This window comes from Pipistrellus hanaki (genome assembly GCF_964339955.1).
Source record: "Pipistrellus hanaki genome assembly, chromosome: 10".
NCBI lineage: Eukaryota > Metazoa > Chordata > Mammalia > Chiroptera > Vespertilionidae > Pipistrellus > Pipistrellus hanaki.
The window spans coordinates 52,974,194-52,994,921 of NC_140512.1; the positions used below are offsets into that span (position 1 = coordinate 52,974,194).

General features: G+C 44.0%; 1 protein-coding gene across 3 annotated transcripts in view; it reads left to right on the forward strand.

The window, feature by feature from the left end:
* Nucleotides 1–20,728, forward strand: part of PLXNA4 (plexin A4) — a 402,577-nt gene that overhangs the window by 21,435 nt on the left and 360,414 nt on the right. The gene's annotated exons all lie outside the window — the stretch shown is intronic.

Below are 20,728 nucleotides of genomic sequence, written 5' to 3' on the forward strand. Positions count from 1 at the left end.
TAATACACTAATTACTATGTTCATGTAAAGGAGAGTGACACCGCCTTTTAAATATAAATGTACAGAGGTGCAGGTTAATGGAAATTTCTATTTATTTAACAGTGATGTCTGATGTGAAGAGGATTAGTTTTGGATGTTAAAGGGACACAAGGGTTTTTCTGGGCCTCAAATCACTTTCACTGACAGTCACCCTTTGAAAGGTGACACCTGGAATCACATTGCATTTTCCTTCATGATATTCAGGCAGGGAAACTAGAGGGGAACCGAGAGGATGTGGGACAGGCAGCACAGTCTTCTGCAGATAGCTCTGATTGTGAATGAGGATGGCAGGCATCATGACAAAAACAAGCGAGGCACACTCACTGTGCTATCTTTTGGGTTATCTCGAGTTTTGATATTGAAGGTCTATGAATGGATTAACAGTGTTATTCTATCAGAGACTTCTTCTGTTCTGGGGTTGCTCACAAGTGCTATTTTAACCAGGTAGGCAAACTCTTCAATAAACCATCCCCCCAAATGACAGTGGGTTTACACATCAAAGTCCAATAATGGTTAGTATGTGGGTGGAGTTTGCACTCTGCCATCATTCAGGATCCCAGGTTCCTTTCATCTTGTGGCTTCACCGTCCCTTGGGCTTCTTGGTTCTCCTCTGGGATGACTTCTGTATCTGGTTAGGAGAAGAGGAAAGAGTAGATGTGTGAAGGAAGTTCCAGAGCTGTCTTGGGGACCTGGATGCACCCACTCTCACATGCCCAGCAGTACTGGGATTGGGCACTGAGAGCCTCTCTTTACATATGGAGCCAAATGTAGCTGCAGACCAGCCCAGGACAAGGCAGGGATGAGTGGGCCTGCAGGACGCTGCCAGTGGAGAAGAGTGTGTGTGTAATGCTGCATATTTTAGATCAAGGTAGACTTTTCCTGACAGGTATTTTCTAAACTGGGTGGACATAAAAAAGGAATTGTAAATTGTAAAATGAAAAGCAAAATTAAAGCATGTAGAAGAAAAGTTCGTAAGATCCCCAAGGGAATAGATTTGTGTTTTGGAAGTTTCTGGGGGAACATTTTCCCTTTTACTGGCCAGGTATTGGGCTCCTTGGATAGGGACTAAAGATGTATTTGTGTTATAGGGACAAAATCAGAGTGATGCACATGGAATACTTCAAGCTGCCGGGGAACCATGTTATTATGGGATGGGTTGGTTTAGAAAGAGAGGAATTTTGAAAAGATTCAGCATTATCCATTTTTCATGCCCCAATGTTACAAGAGTGAGTCTTAGCCAAAGGCACCATTATTATGGGGTAGATCCTCTATTTCCCTTTCCCCCCTAATGATCTTGTGCTTCTTACCCACGGCCCCAAAGTTCATGGCAGCTTAATGTATAGTTCTAGTATTTTTCATCTCACTGCCCAGTGATATCCTCCCTTAGTAAGAGGAGTTAAGTATTGGACTCTTGGTAAGGATTAAGGTCACTTAGGAAGGTGGCACTAATTGTGCTTGGAGTTAACTGGGCTTCTGTGAAGAAGGCTGCAAAAAGGCACACAGCAGTCTGGCAGCAACTGATAAAACAGAGACAATTCCTACTCTTGAGAAAGTAGCTCATGGAAATGACAATTCTAATAGGTAAGGATGCAAGTACAAAGATGTTCAAATGGCATCAATCTTTGTGCCAAGATAAAAAGAGAGATGGATTAAAGTAATTGCCCATTGATAGGGGAATGGCTGAACAAATACACCATGGAATATTATACAACTATTCCAAAATTAAATCACCGCTAAACCAGGTGACTTGGAGGGTTTCTGTGAGGCATTGTTGAGGGAGAGAGTGTGTGTAACGTGATGACTCTATGTATGTTTGATTCTGAGTGTGGAGAAACACATGGAAGAATACTCAGGTGTCAACATGCTCCTGGAGGAGGGAGGTGGGAGAGGTAGGCATTGGAGGAAGAGGAAAACCGAAATAAAATATAACTTCAGACTTTTTTTGTGCTGTAGGATCTAGGTAGAGGTGAAAGGAGTTGGGCAGAGAAGTAACCTAACTTTATCTACGAAGATCACAGTCTTAGGGGTATGGTGGATGGTGTGGAGGGGGATGGGGTGAATCGGTTAGGGGCTATTTCTGTAGTTCAGAGAAGAGATGATAAGAGCACTGGAGTCAATGGGAGTGAAGGGAGGAAGGGTCCAGAAGTAGGTCAGAGGTTAATTGCTTCCTGCAGCTCAAAAAATGCTGTCTGACTCCCCATTGTTGCACTCCTCCTAAATCCAAAGAGAGGCAAGGTCATAATTCTGAATAAAACTCTTCTGAGGGGTTAAGGTCACTGAAGGGAACCGAAGAGTAGCACACAACGGGTGGCTGGACTCCTTACTTACGAGATGTCCCATTCCTGGACATGCTGCCCTCAAAGGAAGGGCTCATTCACATGCTGTGGAGTGGGGTGCTCTGATTCCAATTGTAAGGGTAGGTTATCACCGTAAGGCAACAAGGGGGCAACAAGAGCAGAGCACGGTTGTCCAGCACTGGTGTGGTTCCTAAAGTCGGGGCAGTGCCCCAAGTTGCACTTGGATCTGAGCTCAGCCTCTCTCTCCTGGTAAAGTGAGGACCCAATCCATCTGTTCTTTCTTCTCTTGTTTCTCTACCTGATATTCCAACCATAACTCACATGTCCCTCCATGGATATGAGCTGAGCATTTGAAAATAATTTTAGGGGGTAAAAACCTAATTCTCCATGCTGCTCTCCAAACAAACAAACAAACAAACAAACAAGAAATATTAAAGATACTGTAGTAACTTAACCCAAATAGCAATTTGCAATCTGCTGAGGACATCTTCCTACAGTCAATGTACTTCATCATTCTTCAGAATACCAAAGGGGGTGTTCATGAAATTGTCTTCCCAGAATCAAGAAAACCTGTCCTTATGAGTAGTTTAATGTCCAGTCACTTTTAAGGTTTTCCCAGCATTTGTGGGTCCATAGGATTAAAAAAATCATAAAATGGGCCAAATTTATTAAAGTCACTGGGGTTAGGGTCCAAGCATCAGGTGTTTTAAAATTCACCCAGGTGATTCTCATGTACAGCCAAGTTCAAAGCCTTTTGCAGTGGTTGAACTAAGCAGTACAGCTCTGCTCCAGACACTTCAAAGGGTCATTAATAAATAGTTTGTAATAGGGAGATTAGGTTCCTTGGGAGTCCAGTGTTCTTAAGTGTGGTGATGTTGGGGTTCATTTTAGTCATGTAAACTAGTGAAAAACAGATTAGTGTGTGTGCTCCATTGCTGGCTTTGGAAAAAGATGGGCTGGGTACTTATTGGGAAGCACAATGGGATAGTTAGTCTTGGTCTTTGGTAAGAACGTGCCCAAAGCTGAGTTATATTTGGTGTTTTGGGAAGGGTCATGGGGACAGACAATCTATCTATCTGCAGTCTCTCTCACTGTCATCAGTGTTGTCTATTTCTAGGTCTGTGCCCCTCTCCCGGATTCTCCCCACCAACCAAACCCCCAAAGTTATGATGGGACATTAAAAACAAAACAAAACAGAACAAAAAGAACCTTACATGTACTTATAATTGCCCTAGGCTCATTAGCTTATCATAAAATCCTTTCTCAGTCATCTGGAAGTCAGAATTAAAGTCTACACTGAATTAATGTTGCATTGGGATTTAATTTAATGAAAGATGAGGGCTAGGAGAGTCTAAAACTCCACTTTCTGCTATGACCACTAAGTGCTGTTCAACCACCGGGCTCTCCAAAGCCCTCACAAACCCCACTGGATTTGGGACGTGGCATTCCTAGAAACTCTTTTGAGCCCTTCCAAAGCGAGGCTTTGTCTCTCTTCAAGCTCTCCCCATCCGTGGCCCTGGAGTGGAGCCACCCATTCAAAGGCCTCTGTTTGGCTGGGTGTTTTCTTCGGTTTCACGTTTTGTTCATCAGCATCAGATGTGCTCATGCTCAGACTATCCGGGGCCCCTGTGTGCGTCAGTGACAGGTTTCTGTCCTAATTTGGTCACAGTGATCTTGGGATCTGTAGCTGTGGCTACAAAGAGAGGGACTCTCTAGTTTCTTGTCATCTCCCAGGCTCATTTGCAAGCTGGTGCTTAAAGCTAAATACAGAACAGCCCAAAGAAAAGAAATCCAGGCTACCTACAAACTCTCCTGTTCTAGTCAGTGTTGATTTGATACACCTGGTGGGTGTTTGTGGGGTCCCAGTGGCTTTTACTTCTTCCTTCTTTTCTGGAGTTCTGGAGTTCCTGTCCTTTGGTGCTTTTGCACAGTAGACAGATGAGCCAGGATGTCCAGGAGAGTGTTGCTCCTTGCCAGGCAAATAAGGAAGAGCCTATAACAGCTCCCAGTCTCTCCTCTTGACCTCTGCCAGCCACTGCATCCTCACCCAGGCCTGTGTCTATTCAAAAGGACCATGTCAAAGGGACTGAAAGACCTATGTTGGTATCAAGGGGACATTTTTTAAGTGCCATTCAAAGACCTGGAAACTTAGGCAGAGGTATAGATGTGAAAAGGTAGAAGGAAGCAGCATGCTATAGGCTTAAAAATTAAGGCCCTGGGATCCGATTTAGGTTCAGTTCACATCCCACAACTTCCCAAGTTACTTAAACCTTCCAGAGGCAACTTCTTCATCTATAAAATGGGATGGTGATACCTTCCTACAGGGTTAAGTGATATCTACCTACCTACCTATCTATCTATCTATCTATCTATCTATCTATCTATCTATCTATCATCTATCTATCACCTATCTATCGTGCTCAGCACCAAAATCTGACCCAGAGCAAGCACCAGTGAAGAATGGCCTACTATGTCTTCCTTTTGGAAGGGACTTCAGCTTTAAATTATCTTTGAGAACTGGAATTGGGTAAATGTCACTGTGGAGCTTGCCTGCTGTAATTTAGTTTACTGTTTCCAGAGAGGAAGTATTTGAGAAATAAATGTATTTTCAGGCCACTTATAACAAATTGGCATACTTTGGGGCTCCCTTTCCTTGAATAGTGAAACCAGATGGGCCAGTTTGGCATTTAATTTGCATATTTTTATTTTGTGAGTCTCATGGGTAGAACACGGTTTGGGAACCCTGCTTATCCTAGGATTCCACTATGGAGGCTTTGGAAAATTATAGATGCCCTCATCCCAGGCTGATGGACTCAGAATCTCCAAGAGTGTTGGGAGTCAGGGGTGGAGATGGAGAGAGAACCTTCTGGAGTGTGTTTCAAGGTGGATCTGATGGTCAGTCCAGCTAGGAAGCCCAGAGCAGGATCACGGTTACTGGAGTTCAAGTATCCTGGTGTGGACTGTGTTTCAGAATTCCCACTGATGGTGTCTCCTTTCTCTTCAGTTTACCTGCCTATCTTTAAAAATAACTCAGTGTTATTGAAAGTAAACTGTAATTGAAAAAATTAGAAGACACACCTCAACATTCAAAGGGTTATCAGCAATTACCCACTTCTGTCCCAGTGGTTCTCACACATGACTATTAACCAGAAAACTATGAGCCAGATCACATTTGTGTTTCATTTAAGCGCATGGAATGTTTTGCTGTGGCCAACATTTAAAGATCAAGAGATTTCACTTAAAATGTGGTTTTTGCACGTCTGTGGAAATATGGGCCTGAATTCCCACATGGCAACAACTGGAGGAGCTCAGGCTACCTCTTAGGGGCCACCTACTCTCCAGGTGGCAGAGATGCATCCCCCTCCCGGCCCCTTTGTTCCTTTATGTCATTTCCTCACTTACCTGGACCTCACTTACCTGGACCTGGGTTGTCTCTTGAGTTTGGGAGTCCTGCAGTGCCATAGGAACCAGGTAAAGATCTGTTAAAGTCCTGGATTCCTGGTCCCCTACAACCTCAAAGGTTCAACTCTCACAGGTGTGATTCTGCAGCAGTAAACTACACTTTGAGAGAGGTCAGCCTAGAGCTCAGGGCACAATTTCATATGAGGGTGACTGTGATCTCCACAAAGAAGTCCAGGCCAATTCAGGACAAGAAGCAGATGCAGGGGTTGCAGTCTTTTTCCTTCTCTGCAGCCCAGGGTTCTCAAGTGGTGACAGAAGATATGACACAGCTGAGTTCTGTTTTCTCTCCCACAGATATGGGCTTAGGCTGCTGCCTTTGTGGCTGTGCTTAGTGAACAAAACTCACCTCTCTGGGACTTGTAGGAGAAGCAGAACGGTCACCCACTCCCCACTCACTGCTCAGAATGGAAGCCTGGCTCTGGGGCCAGCGGCCTGAGAGCTGGAGAGTGTGACTTCTGAAGACTCAGGGTGGTGGGTCCTGGAGTGCAGCCCATAGAGTGCCAGAAGCCAGCAACGGAAGAGGGAGCAAAAGGTAGATTTGCTGCTTTCCTCATTGGCTAGGGACTTCTGGAGGAAATCCTCAGCTCTATCTGGGAAGATGGGTGAAATTAGAGATAATTAAAAATATTTTTATTGATTTCAGAGAGGAAAGGAGAGGGAGAGATAGAAATATCAAAGATGAGAGAGGATCATTGATTGGCTGCCTCCTGCACGCTCCCTACAAGGGATCTAGCTCACAACCTGGGCACATGCCCTTGATTGGAATCAAACCTGGAATGTTTCAGTCCACAGGCCAATACTCTATCCACTGAGCAATATTAGAGACTTTTTTCAACAGTAGACTGCTCCCATATATTCACCTTCAAATATTTTCTGTGCAGTGTCGCCATATTTTTATTCTGCAGGTTGGCTTTGGGAGTAGGCAAGGTGTTATTCCTGAAGTTATAGCTGAGGGAAAGGACCCCAGGGCCCCTCAGGGTGCTAGAGCATCACAGAGGGAAAGCAGATAGAGATCTGGCTCAGGCAGGTGCACCTGTCTATCTGGGACAGTTGTTAAAGCCACTGTTGGACTAGCTAGTGATGGCTGGGTTCATCAAAGGGGATTGGTCACTTAGCACTGTGTAGTTCCCAGGGTTGATGGTTACCAACAGTCCCCTTCCCACTCCCCAACTTGAGCTCTGAATATGAAGTCATGACATCAATTAGCAGAAACATCCCAGCCACCTCCTGCTGGGTCCCACAGGTGCTGAATGGTTTTGTGGTGAATGGTGTGAACCAACCAGCCAAACCTCCCCTCACTTCCCTAAAAGTTCTGACTTTGCTTGGCCTCCTTCACCCTAGTACACTTCTCAACACCTTCCTTCCAACTTATTTATCGAGCGTCACCTGAGCACAGGGCAATGGGTTGACCCAATAGTTTTCTAGCTCTTTATCGAGTATTTATCAAGTGTTTCCTTTAAGCCAGGTTCGGTGCCAGCGACTGGGATTCAGTGGAGAATCAGCACATACAGCTCCACCCTTAAGGTTTCTGCCTGGGACTTTTTTTTGCTCAGGTCTCAATCTGCCTCAATAGGTTTCTAAATCCTCCACCCACATCTACATTCTGACTTTCATTAGGTTACATTGGGCTACACACAGGAACCTAATAAGTGATGGCAGGATTAATAGGAACTTTTTGGGATGGACAATATGAGCCCAAAAAATACTACTAGAGGGGTAGTCATATTTTTGAATTCCAGGTCTGAAGGGCTCAAGGGGTCCTGGAATAGGACAGGAAGAGGAAAGGACATTTGCCTTTTGCAAATAATATTGACTTGGTTCAGATGATTAATTAAAAAGTCAGGAGCAAACCGTTGTGTGTGTGTGGTGAGCTTTGCCCGGTGTGGCTTACTGCTCTCCTTCCTCTGCAGCACCACTTCAGCTCAGATCGATGCCATACTCAGTAATTTATTTATGAAATTATATGGCCCTTCCTCAGGTAACATTTTACTTTTATTTTATTTCCTCTCCCAGATCCCCACAGTGAAAGCAGAAGTTATTTCCTCATGGGCAGCTACCTTTTGACACTCATTCATATAAATGGAAGGGAGGAAAGGGAAAAATATCTAGAGTGCGTGGCAGAGATCTAGGCCAGGAAAGTCATGATTATAGTTTAAAGGTTCGCATTTCCATTGGTTTCAGCCTCTTCCTAGAAACCTGGGACGTTAATCCTGCTGGGCACCTTTCATCACTCGTTGGATCCAATAGAGCTAGTCCTAGGAGTCCCCAAGGCTCACCTGTCACATGTTGATGGGGTGTGCACCTCTCCTCCTCTGCACACCTAAGTTTATTTCTGTGTATGCTTTTATTTTCTGTGGAACCCCTGGCTTGTGTCCTGGATGCATGAGAATCACTGGTTATTAACAGAGGAGCTTGAGCTTTCTCCTTGCCCCAAACAAGCATGTGCTCTCAGCCAATGTCACTTAAAGAATCACTGAGAGCACAAAGTAGGGTGATGACCCACCTACATGCTCATGTGCAATGAGTGGTATTCCAGTGGCAGGATTTTTATTCTCAGATGAAATTATCTCTCCTCTGGGGAAGATGTTGTGGGTTGAAGAATTACCATTGCCCTATCTTCCTAGTCTCACCACCATACCTTATTTCAGCTATGTTTGCCTACTCTCTACAAGTTTAATAAAGCCTATTAATTCTTCTTCCTGATTTTTGGTCTTGTCCTCCTCCAATCTCTCCAGCATGTAAGTGCCAAAATTCATCTTCCTCACCCATAGCTCTCAGGTTACCACTCTTTTCCTCAAGAATCTAAAATGGATCCCCATACATTATTTGACGTATGTCCTCTTTACCCTAGGTTATCAAGGCTGTCTATGTTTTAGAATGAACTAATACTTCCCTTTACCTTTTGCTTCCTCCCTAACGTAAATCCAGGGTTCTAGTCAAATCATGTGCAGGCACACCTGTATTATTGTGCTTCACTTTATTACACTTCAGAGATGTTTTTATCAACACTGAGGCAAGATACAACTCCAGCAAAAACATTATGATTCGCTGAAGGCTCAGATGATTGTTAGCATTTTTTAGCAATAAAGTATTTTTAAATGAAAGTATGTACATTTTTAAAGGCATAATGCTATTGCATGGTTAATAGATTACAATAAGTATGAACATAACTTTTATATGCACTGGGAAACCAAAAAATGTGTGACTCAGTTTATTGTAGCATTCTCTTTACTGCGGCAGTCTGGAACCCAATAGCTCAGGGAAATGCCTGCACTGCTTGTGGGACTTTTAATAATGGAAGAGTAGGTAATTCAGACTGACCTATCCCCTGTGGACAATTTGAAAAGTGGGAAAGATATTTTCAAAAGTGTGCTTCAAGACATATAAAAGCTAGCAAGGTGGTAAATATTTATAAGGCCAAATTTTGAAAGAGAATGTAGATTGAGAGATAAGTTACCAAGGGATGAGACCTTTTTCTAGTTTCTACAGAGGCCACTGAAGCCTGGGAATTGCATTTCACAGCCATATTAAGTTAGGGAACAAAAGCTAGAGTTCAGGGCCTATCAAGGTGGGTGCATTTTTGGGTTAAGATTAGCAGTAAACCTATCCTTCCTTCCAAATTATAAAATCCAGCTTTGAACCATTTGAGAAGCTGAGAGCAATATCCATTCCTGAAATGGAATCAATGTTAGATTGTATTGCAAGGAAGTCACCTGGCAGAGTCATTAGAATGCTCTCTGGAGGAGATAACAGTATCCTAGTCATCAAATTATTCTTGCCAACAAATCTTTGAACACAATGTCTAGTATACAATCAAAGTTAAGTTGGTACCTAGGAAACAAGTCCACATGAATAAGAACCAGCAGAAACAATAGACTTTGTAGGTTTTTCTGGATACTGCAATGATCAGGCACTGGCTTTAATCGCTATGCTTACTATTTTCAGGTAGAAATAAGACAAGATTACAAGACCTGGCAGCAAACTAGCTATAAAAATGATAGAGTAAATTTGAAACAACCGAAAAGAAATTCTAGAACTGAAAATACAGCAACTGAAATGAAGAATTCAATAGATGGCTTATAAAATAATTTAAACACAGTTTAAGAAATAATTAATGAAGTGGGAGACAAGGCAAAATACTCTGAAATGAAGGATAAAAAATACAGAAAAGTGGTTAAGAGACAGAGGATACCATGAGGATGTTTTATCTATTTAATTAGATTTCCACAAAGAAAGAGAAAGAAGGGGGAAGAAGTATTAGTTGAAGAAGTAATGACTGTTATTTTTTTTTAAACTGAGGAGAAATATCAATACACAAATTCAAGGAGACCTACATACTCCATGCAGGATAAATAGAGAAATCTACATCCAGACAAGTCTTAGTAGAAATGCAGAATATTGAAGACACATTATACTGTTTATTTCCCAAGAAAGCCCCCAATTTCCTTGTATCTGTACCTCTTCGTATACTCTCTCCCTCTCCTTCATTGTCCAAATGTCACCTATTATTTATCAAGCTTTATCGGATAATCCTCCTGTTCTTACCTTCAACCAGGTTTAGAATGAAAGCGATCAAGAATACTTCAATGTCAACAATATTAATACTATTTCCATGACGACTGCTGCCACCATGGAACACTTATTTAGTTCCAGGCATTGTTCTTGGCACCCATCATACATGATCTCATTTAATCCTCATAAAACCCAATAGAGGTTTTTTACCCGAGAAAAAAATGAGGCCACCCAGCTCTCCTCTGAACTTTTATAGCATTTTACCTGTCTCGTATCATTTATAACATTTTTTCCGACTGTAATGTGTATGTAACTCCCACCTAGGGGAGGAACCTTCTCTTCTCTTTGCGTCTCTCACTGTGCTTACCACCTCGCTTTGCACATGTGAGTTCATTTGTTGAGTGAGTCTTGCCATGTGGCTTGTCCCCGAGACGCCTTAAGTGCCTGTGGATCTGTTAGAAGGCTGAGCAGATGTACCATTGGAAGCTGTGATCCCCTCCCAGCACTGTATCATCTCTGCCTGCCTGAGTGACTCCCGCTCACACGTTAAATTGAAAGCAGTGACCGATGCTCTATTTAAAGTGTCCTCGAAAATGGTACTCAAGTGTGTAACACAGCTATTCCAATGATGTGGGCAAGGTGTTTATGGAAAGCTTGTTTTTCCTTTGGAATTGGAGGGGGGTTTTGAAACCAGAGGGCATTATGTGATACCTGCATGGATGTCAAATGAAAAAAAAAACGAGAAAAATAAACAAACCCAAGCCTCCTCTACTGGTTAGCTCCATCTCTATCAAGATATCATCCCCCCTGGATATTTTCTACATCAAGCCCTGTCTCTTCCATCAGCCTTCGAAGATCACAGCATATGACCCGGGGCCAGGAAAGTTGAAGCAGGAGCAGTCCAGAGCAGAACGCATAATTGCATTCCAGTGCTGGCTCTCGCTGGATTTGCTCGCCACCTCGGCTTGACAGCTTAATGGTTTGCGAGAGAAGGAACATTTTAGAACAGCCCGGCTCTGTGTCCTGTGGGGAGGGGCTAACTGGTGAAAGCTCTGGGCGAAGTCCCTGGAGCGAGGGGGCGGTGCCGTGGAAAAGCCGTGTTAAGTTAGGAGAAATGGCCAGCTACCTCAGAGCCACACCACTGCCACTGCTTCAGGCAAACTGTGATTTGTGTGGGCTTACAGATGCTGCTGCCGCTCTGTGCCCCTCGGCTCTCAGCCTGGGCACCTTTCCACTGGGCATCCTTTGGAATACATATTGATTTTCCTGATTAAATCCAATGCTTGCATTTTGACAGGAGGATTTTTTACTTTCTGAACAGCAGTGACAATCTACTCCCTTTCTCTCCTCCTTCCCCCCTCTCAGTAATAAATAATAGATAAGCAACCAGTCCTTAAGGCGGCCACACCTCACTTTCTATCTCTGGATCAGGCATTTGCTTCCTGTATGAGCTTTTGGAGAATATGGAAGAATCAAGTCCTGGAAAACGTTTGCCTGGGTCATGGAGGTGGAGAGCTTGTCTAGGTGTGGGTTGGGGTGGTTAAGCTACAGGCTTTCGACAATTGCATATTGAAGTGAGAAAACAAGATGTCTAGAATAAAAGCTAGCCTCACAACTCCCCAAAATAGGAGCTCTTGGGAACGCGGCAGGAAACATCTTTTATGAACAAGTCACTTCAGAAACTCTCTGAGCCTTTAGGGTCCTCGCCTATTGAATGTTGATAGCAGTAGAACCCATCTCTTAGGCTTGGTAGAAAGATAAATATCAGTGAATATCTGAGTGCCTACTATGTCGTAGGCAGTTTGTTTCAGCCCTTCGCTGCAATTACGCTGACTTGATTGATGGATTGTCCAGGATATCTCTGTCAAGATGCCCTACTCTGGATAGCTCTGAACCTCTGGGGCAGTCCATGTTTCCCAATGGAGGAGCCACTGGCATTTTTGGCACACAAGTCTTACGCAGGAACACCATGCACAGTGCTGGATAAGCATCCTTCTGGGTGCTAAAAGCCAGGAGCACTCAGTTAACCCAAAAAAGCCTCTATGTATCTCTAAAGGCTGAGATAGAAGGGGACTGCCCAGACTGAGAACTTATGCAAGTCTGAGAGGGAGAAGGACATGTTGACACCTGTGCCTCTTCCTGAGGAAGTGGCTATCAGATATCTTTGACAGCTGAGTGACCTTGAACAAGTCTCATCAGAAACTCTCTGATCCTTTTGGGTCCTCACCTATTGAATGCTCATAGTAGTAGGACCCATCTCTTAGGTTTAGTAGGAAGATTGATATGAGAGAATAGTTGAGAGGCTACAATGTGGTAGGCAATTCGCTGAGCACATCGTATGCAACATCTCATCTAATCTTTGCATCCAGCCACCCAAAGAAGTAGGTTTCATTTTTATTAACCATTTTACGGATGGTGGAATTGTTGTTAGTCCCACCTTATGGACACAAAGATTCAAGATCATGCAGACAGCTGGATTATAAGTTTGGCCAGTGGTTCTCAAACTTTAGCATGCTTCACAATCTCCCGGAGGGCTTGGAAAAATCCAGATAGCTGAGATCCACCTCCCTGATTCAGTAGGTTTGGGATGAGTCTGAGCATTATAATTTTAACAGGTTCCCAGAACCCCTGGTGCTGTTGCTCTGGGGGCCACGTTTTGAGAAGCAGAGACTCGAGACTCCTAATGTAAAAGACCCAGGAATTTGCAATATATTATAAGCTCTAGGAAGGCAGGTGGGGAGTATGCACCCCTCTCCCCACTGCCCCTTGCACACACATCAAAGGATTTTGTATGTTCTGTGTGGCCTTGGATTGGGCACAATCCCAGGGGCAGGGGGCAAAGTTTCACTTGAGTTGTATCTTCACTGGCAATCTGTTGAGGCTCTTCTCCTGGGATGGATAAGTAGGTCCCAGGAAGGCACTAATAAGGTTTTTAAGCCTGATAGTAGGTGAAGGGAGAGTAAGGTGGATGGATGATGGGGTGTCTGTGGCCACAGGAAGGTAGGCAAGGGCTGGGAGCTTGGTAAATCATATAAGATGTGTGTTATTATAGGGTTAGTGACTTGTACTCAGGAGATTTAATTATTTCTAATGTGTTTGTGTTTTCTATGACTATCAGATTTTTATTCTCCTCCCCTGTCAATGTCAACCTGTGCAAAGATGAAATAAGGACCGAGATGTATTTCCTGCATGTAGGCCACAAGGTGTTAGGAACGGACTGTCATCTCCCTGTGTCTGGTCCTGATGGTGGCAGCGGGCACCAAAGCAAGGGAACTGCAAAGAAGCAAGCATGGGGCAGGGCAGCTGCAACAGAATCTGGGCTTGCTCGGTCCAGCTCCCCTCCCCACCAGGAGGTCCTTCCAGTAATAGCCTCATAACCACCACTCACAGTTATTGATTGCTCACTGTGTGCCAGAGCTTATGCTGAGCTCTTTATAATAGTTGTGGGGGATGAGTCCTATTTTTAACTCCATCTTATAGGTAAAATTATTAAGTTTGGAGATTCACAAGTTTGTTCAGGCTCATACAATGAGCTAGTAACAGAGCCAAACCTGGGGCCCATGCCTGCAACCCTTTCACACCACTGCTCAGATGAAGCCTTGGTGCTTGCTTTGTCTGAATTAGGGGAGGGCCTTGACTCATTGCAGGGACAATTCAGTTCCACTCACCCTGCCCAGAAGAAGGTACTTCCTAAGGCGTGTGAGCTGCTTATGCCCCAGGCTTCAAGCCAGCCTCTGCCCAAGACCTCGCCCTTAAACCTGAGCTGATCACACAGACTTACAGGCTGAGTGTCTGCCTTTGGGAGCTGCAGGGCCCCTCTCATCTTTTGTGGGGCTGCTGTGGGGGTGGCTCTTGGAGCAAAGGCAGAGGTGGTGTCCTCCACCCACAGCTGCGCAGGGGCTGTCACAGGGGCCTCAGCTCCTGCTGCCACCTGGTGTGTGCAAGCCTTGCACATGTGTGCACGTGTCTCCTTCTCTGTGGGCACACTGGGAGAGCTAGAGGAGGGGAAGCCAAGAGAGGACGACTATGTGATGTCTCTTCTAGAAGGAATTGAAATGCATGCCGGTCCAGGTCAGGGTGGGATCAGCGATGTTCTGCCTCCCACCAAGGCTGGCTTCTGTGCTGGGGGATTTTCCCCTCTGCTGGTTTGATAAATGACCCAGCCTGGTGTCCAGGCCGAACATGCGGGTCGCAGCACCCACGGCCCATGCAATTCCCCATGAAATTGACAGCAGAAGCTACTGGCTTGAAGAAGGGCTTAATCCAGATAAAGACTTTCTTTTATTTTTCCAGTTCCCATTCTTACCAGAGGTTTCCTGTCATTGTGGGTTTGACACCTCAATCTCTGGGGCCTTTGGTCTCATGACTCTCTCTGTGCCTCCCCCCGCCCCCTTTTCCTGTGCAGCACGAGCTATAGATGGTGTTGGAGTGAAGGCCCCCTGCCCTCTGCTGAGGTACATGACCCTCATCCTGGGATTCCCTGCAGTCCTGTTTCAGGATGTGTGTCCCAGAGAAAGGAATCACGGCTAAAGCCCTTAAAAATGAGCGTAACGTTTTTGAAATAGTACTTTGGTGCTGAAAATGACCTTATTCAGAGCAATGAAGTCAAAAGGGCTGGCTTGATCATTTTTGGTCAAAAAGAACCACTCAGTCTTATCCCTGGATTAATAATTACCATCAGAGCTCCCACGTTGAGGATCAAAATCTCTGCCTATGACCTCTACTTACAGGCCGGATTGCTGCCCCTTGGAGTAATCCAGCAAACGCACTCTCACCTCCAGGTGGCAGCCCCCAAGATCCACTCACCCATTCCCTGCCCTTCAGGACTTTCTGGTCCTCTCTAGCTGCCTGGTTTCATTTCCATCCCTTTCATCAGCCTCAGACCCCAGAATCAGGTCACCTTTGGAATCCTCCCTTGCAAAAAGAGGAGCCTGAGGCTCAGAGTGGGAGCTCAGCAGTTCATCCTCAACAAATACTCCTTTTTCATGAAATACTCTTCTCATGACTATCTATTTCCCCCCTGACCTCTCACGTTTAGGACCTTGGACTAGACAAAGTCAGCCGTCACTATAAGGTTTCTCCTCATTGGATGGCTGATGAGGGGCTGCTGGACAATGCAGCTCCTGGGGCTGGCTCTGGGTTCCAGCCTTCCAGCCTCTCTCTGCAGCTGCCTCTTGGTTGGGTCCTCTGGGCTGATTTGCCCACAGTCTGGCTGCCTAATTAGTCTCCAGGTGTCTGGAGCCCCGGTGGAGCGGCCTATATCGAGCAGGCTTACTGGGGGGAGGAGGCTGGCTGTGCTGAGGAGAGGCAGGGTCGGGGGGGCTAAGGAGGCCTTTTCCAGTAAGCTTTTCCTCTTCTGCTCCATCACTCCAGGTTCCACTTGTTGAGGTGTGTGCAGAGGGGAAGGTAGGAGCGGAGGGTAGCTTAGTCCAGTGTTTTTCAACCGCTGTTCCGCGGCACACTAGTGTGCCGCGAGATATTGCCTGGTGTGCCGTAGGTGCAGACAAGACAAGAATTTTATAATTTTTCACTATTTTGTTTACTTGATATTTCATAATAAAGTAATTATAAAATACTTTCTTTGTGTTTATTTGATTCCTATTCAAGAGAATTACTTTATATATAGTCAATATAGGCACAGAGTTAAATTTTTTAACATTTTCTAATGGTGTGCCTCGTGATTTTTTTCATGAAACAAGTGTGCCTTTGCCCAAAAAAGGTTGAAAAACACTGGCTTAGTCCTTCCCTCTGAAGTCTGCAGCTGCTCCCCAGGCCTGGATCATCAGACAGGACTGGGATGAAAGGGTAAGGATCCATCTCTCCTAGGGAACAAAAAGAGGAAAGGCGGAGCTTACCTGGGAGAGCAATGTGACACAAGAATGATGGCAATAAAAGTGGCTAACACTGATGTCACAGCTGCCCGAGCCCCATGCTGATCCAAACATTGGCACTCTTATCTCACTGAGTCCTCAAAAAGCCCAAAGCAGCATGTGCATTTTACACAACAGGGGTCAAGATGTAGAGAGCTTGTCTAAGGTCACAAGACAGATGCGAGGTCGCCTCCAAGTTTGGCACTCACAGTCGCTGTGATACGTGACCACTGGCTGGTCTTAGCCATGAGATGGTCTTTACCAAGAATTGGATCTTGACCTTCTGAGAGTGTGACCTCACTCCTTGTTCTCCTGCTGAGGCCTACCAGCCAGAGTATAGTCCCTTCTGGCCTCGGCCAGCTGAAGGCAGCCCTCGGCCAGGTATAGGAATGGTTTGCAATGTTTTGGGTGTGTGTTTGCCTCCATTAGGCAATATCTCAAGGGAAGTCAGCGCTGGTGGGAGGTTCATCATTAATGATGGTGAATATCATCCAAGTGTTAGTCTTCCTAATCATTTTGAAATGTTTTGTTTGAGAAGAGAGTGATTTCTGGTCTGGTTCTTTGGTCCTGTGCTTATAAAGTGGAGAATGAAGAATTTGCTAAGAGCAGAAGGATTACATTTTCACTTTAAAAAAATCAATTACTAGTACTTTTTACATTATTTATATTATTTTCTATGTATACTCTCCTTATAGGAATCCTTTAAAGGAATCCTGATCATTTCTTTTTCCAGCTCCTATTGGATGCTTCCACTTTGTGCTCAGTACTGTGCATTGGACTATCAGTAAGAAGCATACCTTCACCTCAGCTGGGCTTATTTAGCAGCAAATGGCCTCAGGTATAAGCCCAATAGCAAAGGCAGAGTGGGAAGTGGAGCTCTGATGTTTGCACACCTTGCTCTGGAAAACCAGGGGAGGAAAGCGAGCCCTTTGGATTGGAGGAGAGGAGGCGTTTGTGCTGGCAGTACCCACTCAACATGGAGTGCCTCAGTCATTTCTCACAGCAACCTAGAAGGCAGGTCCTGCTCTCATCCCTAGGTATGGTTGAGGAAACTGGGGCCTAAAGGAAATTAATGATTTGTCCAAGGTCAAATTTGTAAGTGGAGAGTTAAGGAATGAAAGAGGGAGGGGAAGGGACTCAGGCAAAAGGAACAACTTGGTGAAGGCATAAAAGCAGGAAAGGACAGGACATGTACGGCCAATGGAGAGGAAATAATGGAAGCCGGATGGCAGAGTGTGAATGTAAGGCTAAGTCTGTCCTTCATTCTGTAGGCAGTAGGGAGCCACTGAAGAGACTTGAGTAGCAGAGTGTCATGATTAGAGCAGATAAATGGTTTGGAAGGAGGAGAATCAGGAGATGTGTGGAGCATTAAGAGGTGACTGTAACAGAACAGGTGAGAGATAATGCAGTGGAGTCTTTCTGCTCTGGGCAACACAGGTGAGAAAATTTCCTTTCAAGAGATAATGTCCTTTCATTTTGATAAGAGGCAACTGCTTTCCTAAGAATGAGGGAAAAGTGGTCCATATTCCAACTCTTTCCAACTCCATCCACATACTTGTGACTAGTTATTTCTGCTCCATCCTTTTTCTGTCTCCTTATGATTTTTTTTGACATGAATGCCTGTTATTTTTTAGATTACTCTGACCCCAGTTTATTGGCATGAACAAAACATCTTTTCTGTCTTCAGACAGTAATTGACTTTGGGGGAGGTGGTAGGTGAGTGCAGAGTTGGTGTATAGAGACATCTAGATCACTGGGTAGTGAAAAGAGCACCAGCACAGGTTCTAGGTCCATCAGTAACTCCCTTAGTGGTTCAAGGATGTGGGATCTCTGATTTTGAGTTTCTGTACCTGCAAGTTGGAGATAATGCTGCTTACGCTAGTGAGAAAAATGAGACAGTTTTAAGAAATATGGGAGCCTGTATATCAGTGGTTCTTCCAGTGTGTTTCCCCAGGCCAGCAGCACCTAGTGTGCCCTGGGCACTGGCTAGGAATGCACATTCCTGAGCTCTGCCCTAGACCCACTGAATCAGGAAGCTGGGCTGGGCTCTCCTGGCCATTCTGTGGTGCAGGGTCAGGTTTGAGAATCACTGCTGCTCATCATCGCATGTAAGTGTTCAGGTTCTTATCTGAACTCTCCATTGAGTTCAGATTCTGTTACAGGGGTTCTCAAATCGCAGTGTCTGCCCAGTTCCCTGGAGGCCTTGTTTGTAGGTTCTGGGTGGGGCCCAAGAATTTGCATTTCTAACAAGCTCCCAGGTGCGAACCCCTGCTTTGTTATACACTAGCATTGTGGCCTTGGGCAGGCTCTAGCTCTCTCTGTGACTCCTTCCCTCATCTGTACAATGAGGATCATAATCGTATCTACCTTATAGGCTGATATGAAAAATAAATGAGGTAGTTCATTAGAGTACATAGTGCATTACACCTCAATCAACATTCTTCTTGTTAATGAGTTTGTAACTCACTTTACGAATACAGAAGGTCATTGTGAAAGTTGATGGCAGAAGACTGCTGTAGGTCTATTTTAAAAATATTTTTTTTGTGTGGCAAAATATGTAAAACAAAGTTTCCCATTTCAAGTGTACAACTCAGTGGCATTCATTCTATTCAGCATTGTGCAACCATCACCACCATCCACCTGCAGAACTTTGTCATCTTCTCCTGTCCCATCAGCAAGAACTCCCCACTCTCCCTCCCACTAGGTCCTAGTAACCTCTAATCTGCTTTCTATCTCTCTCAAGTTGCCTTTTCTAGACATTTTGTATGAGTGGAATCATACAATATTTATTCTCTTGTATCTATCTTCTTTCACTTAGCATGTTTTTAAAGTTCATCCATAATTGTAACATATATCAAAACTTCATTCCTTTTTATCTCTGAATAATATTCTATTGTATGGATCTACTATATTTTCTTACCCACTCATCTGTTGATAGTCACTTTTTTGGCTCTTGACCATTTGCTAAAATGAACGTTGGCAATATCTATTTGAGTCCCTGTTTCAATTCTTTTGGGTATATAACTAGGAGTGCAGTTGCAAGCTTGTATGGTAATTCGACGTATAGATTTTTGAGAAACCACCCACCTGTTTCCACAGAAGCTGCACCATTTCACATTCTCATCAGCAATATTTGAGTGTTCAAGCTTCTCCACATCCTTGACAACGCTTGCTACTTTTTATCTGATTACAGCCATCCTGGTTCGTGTGAACTGGTATCTCACTGTGGCTCTCATTTTCATTTCCTTCGTGACATCTTTTCATGTGGTTATTGGTTATTTGTATATCTTCTTTGAAGAAATGTCTCATCAAGTCATTTGCCCATTAAAAATTTATAATTGTTGAAAGTATTATATTTATTGTTGAAAGTATTAAAAAGTGCCCCCTTTTAAACTGGGTTGTTAGTCTTTTTGTTGTTGCGTTGTAGGACTTCTTTATATATTTTGAATATTAGACCTTTATTGGATTTGTGATTTGCAAATATTTCCTCCCATTTTATAGATTGTATTTTTCAGCTTATTTTTAAAAAATAGTTTTATTGAGGTATAATTGATATACAGAAACTGCATATTTAAAGTACATATAGAAGTAAATGAGTTTTGAGATATGTAAACACCTGTGAAACCATCATAATTAGGATAATTAACACACCCATCAGCCCTAAAGCTTCCTCACAATCTTTTACAATTCCTCCTTCCTCTCTCTCTATTAGTCTGTTACTAATAATGCTCTAGATATCCTGTAGTTGACACTAAGCATCATGGGAGGATACCAAGCTGGGAATCAGAAGATCAGACTTTGGGTACCCCCGCCTCTGTGGTCAGTGGGTGCTGATTTCCTTCAGCCTCCCACCTCTCGGTTTGCTTCCTCATGCACACATGGCAGGGCTCGGCTCTCGGCTCTCAGCCATGGGCATCCCCCTCTGCCTGCATATTAGAATAAATCTCTTAGGAAGGAAGTGATTATTGCTTTTTTTTAAAAGCAGCATTTTGTTAATTATTTTATAATTAGTTCTAAATAATTATTGCTTTTTAAAGGATACTAATGTTTATCCCACATCCTTCGAAAGAGACTTTCTGTGGGCGGGATCCTGAGGTCTGCGCTTTTTAAAAAGTTCCCTTGGTGATTCTGATGAACAGTCAGATGTGATGATTTCCAGCTCAGCCTTCTTCTACAAAGTCCCATGGTTTATCACTATGTAGTTTTCATATTGATCTTAGTTTATTCTCTCAAAAACATTAGGAGATAGGTAAGAAAAGTATAGCTTTTTAAAAGACAGGGACACAAAAGTATGGAGTGAATAAGGGACTTGAGCAGATAGATTGAAGGCAGAGAGGGCACTGGAGAGTTGCTTGTGTTTCCATTATTCCCTTTCGTTGCTGTTAAACAAGGTGACACCAAGACCCAACAGACAGTACCAATGGTTTCCAAGGTAGGGTATCCTGGGGTGGGGTTAATATGGACCGGGGTTAGTCTAATTCACTTTAGTTCCCTAGGATTGGTTTTGAATAATTACTGCTTTTTCAAGGATATTAATGTCTACCCCAC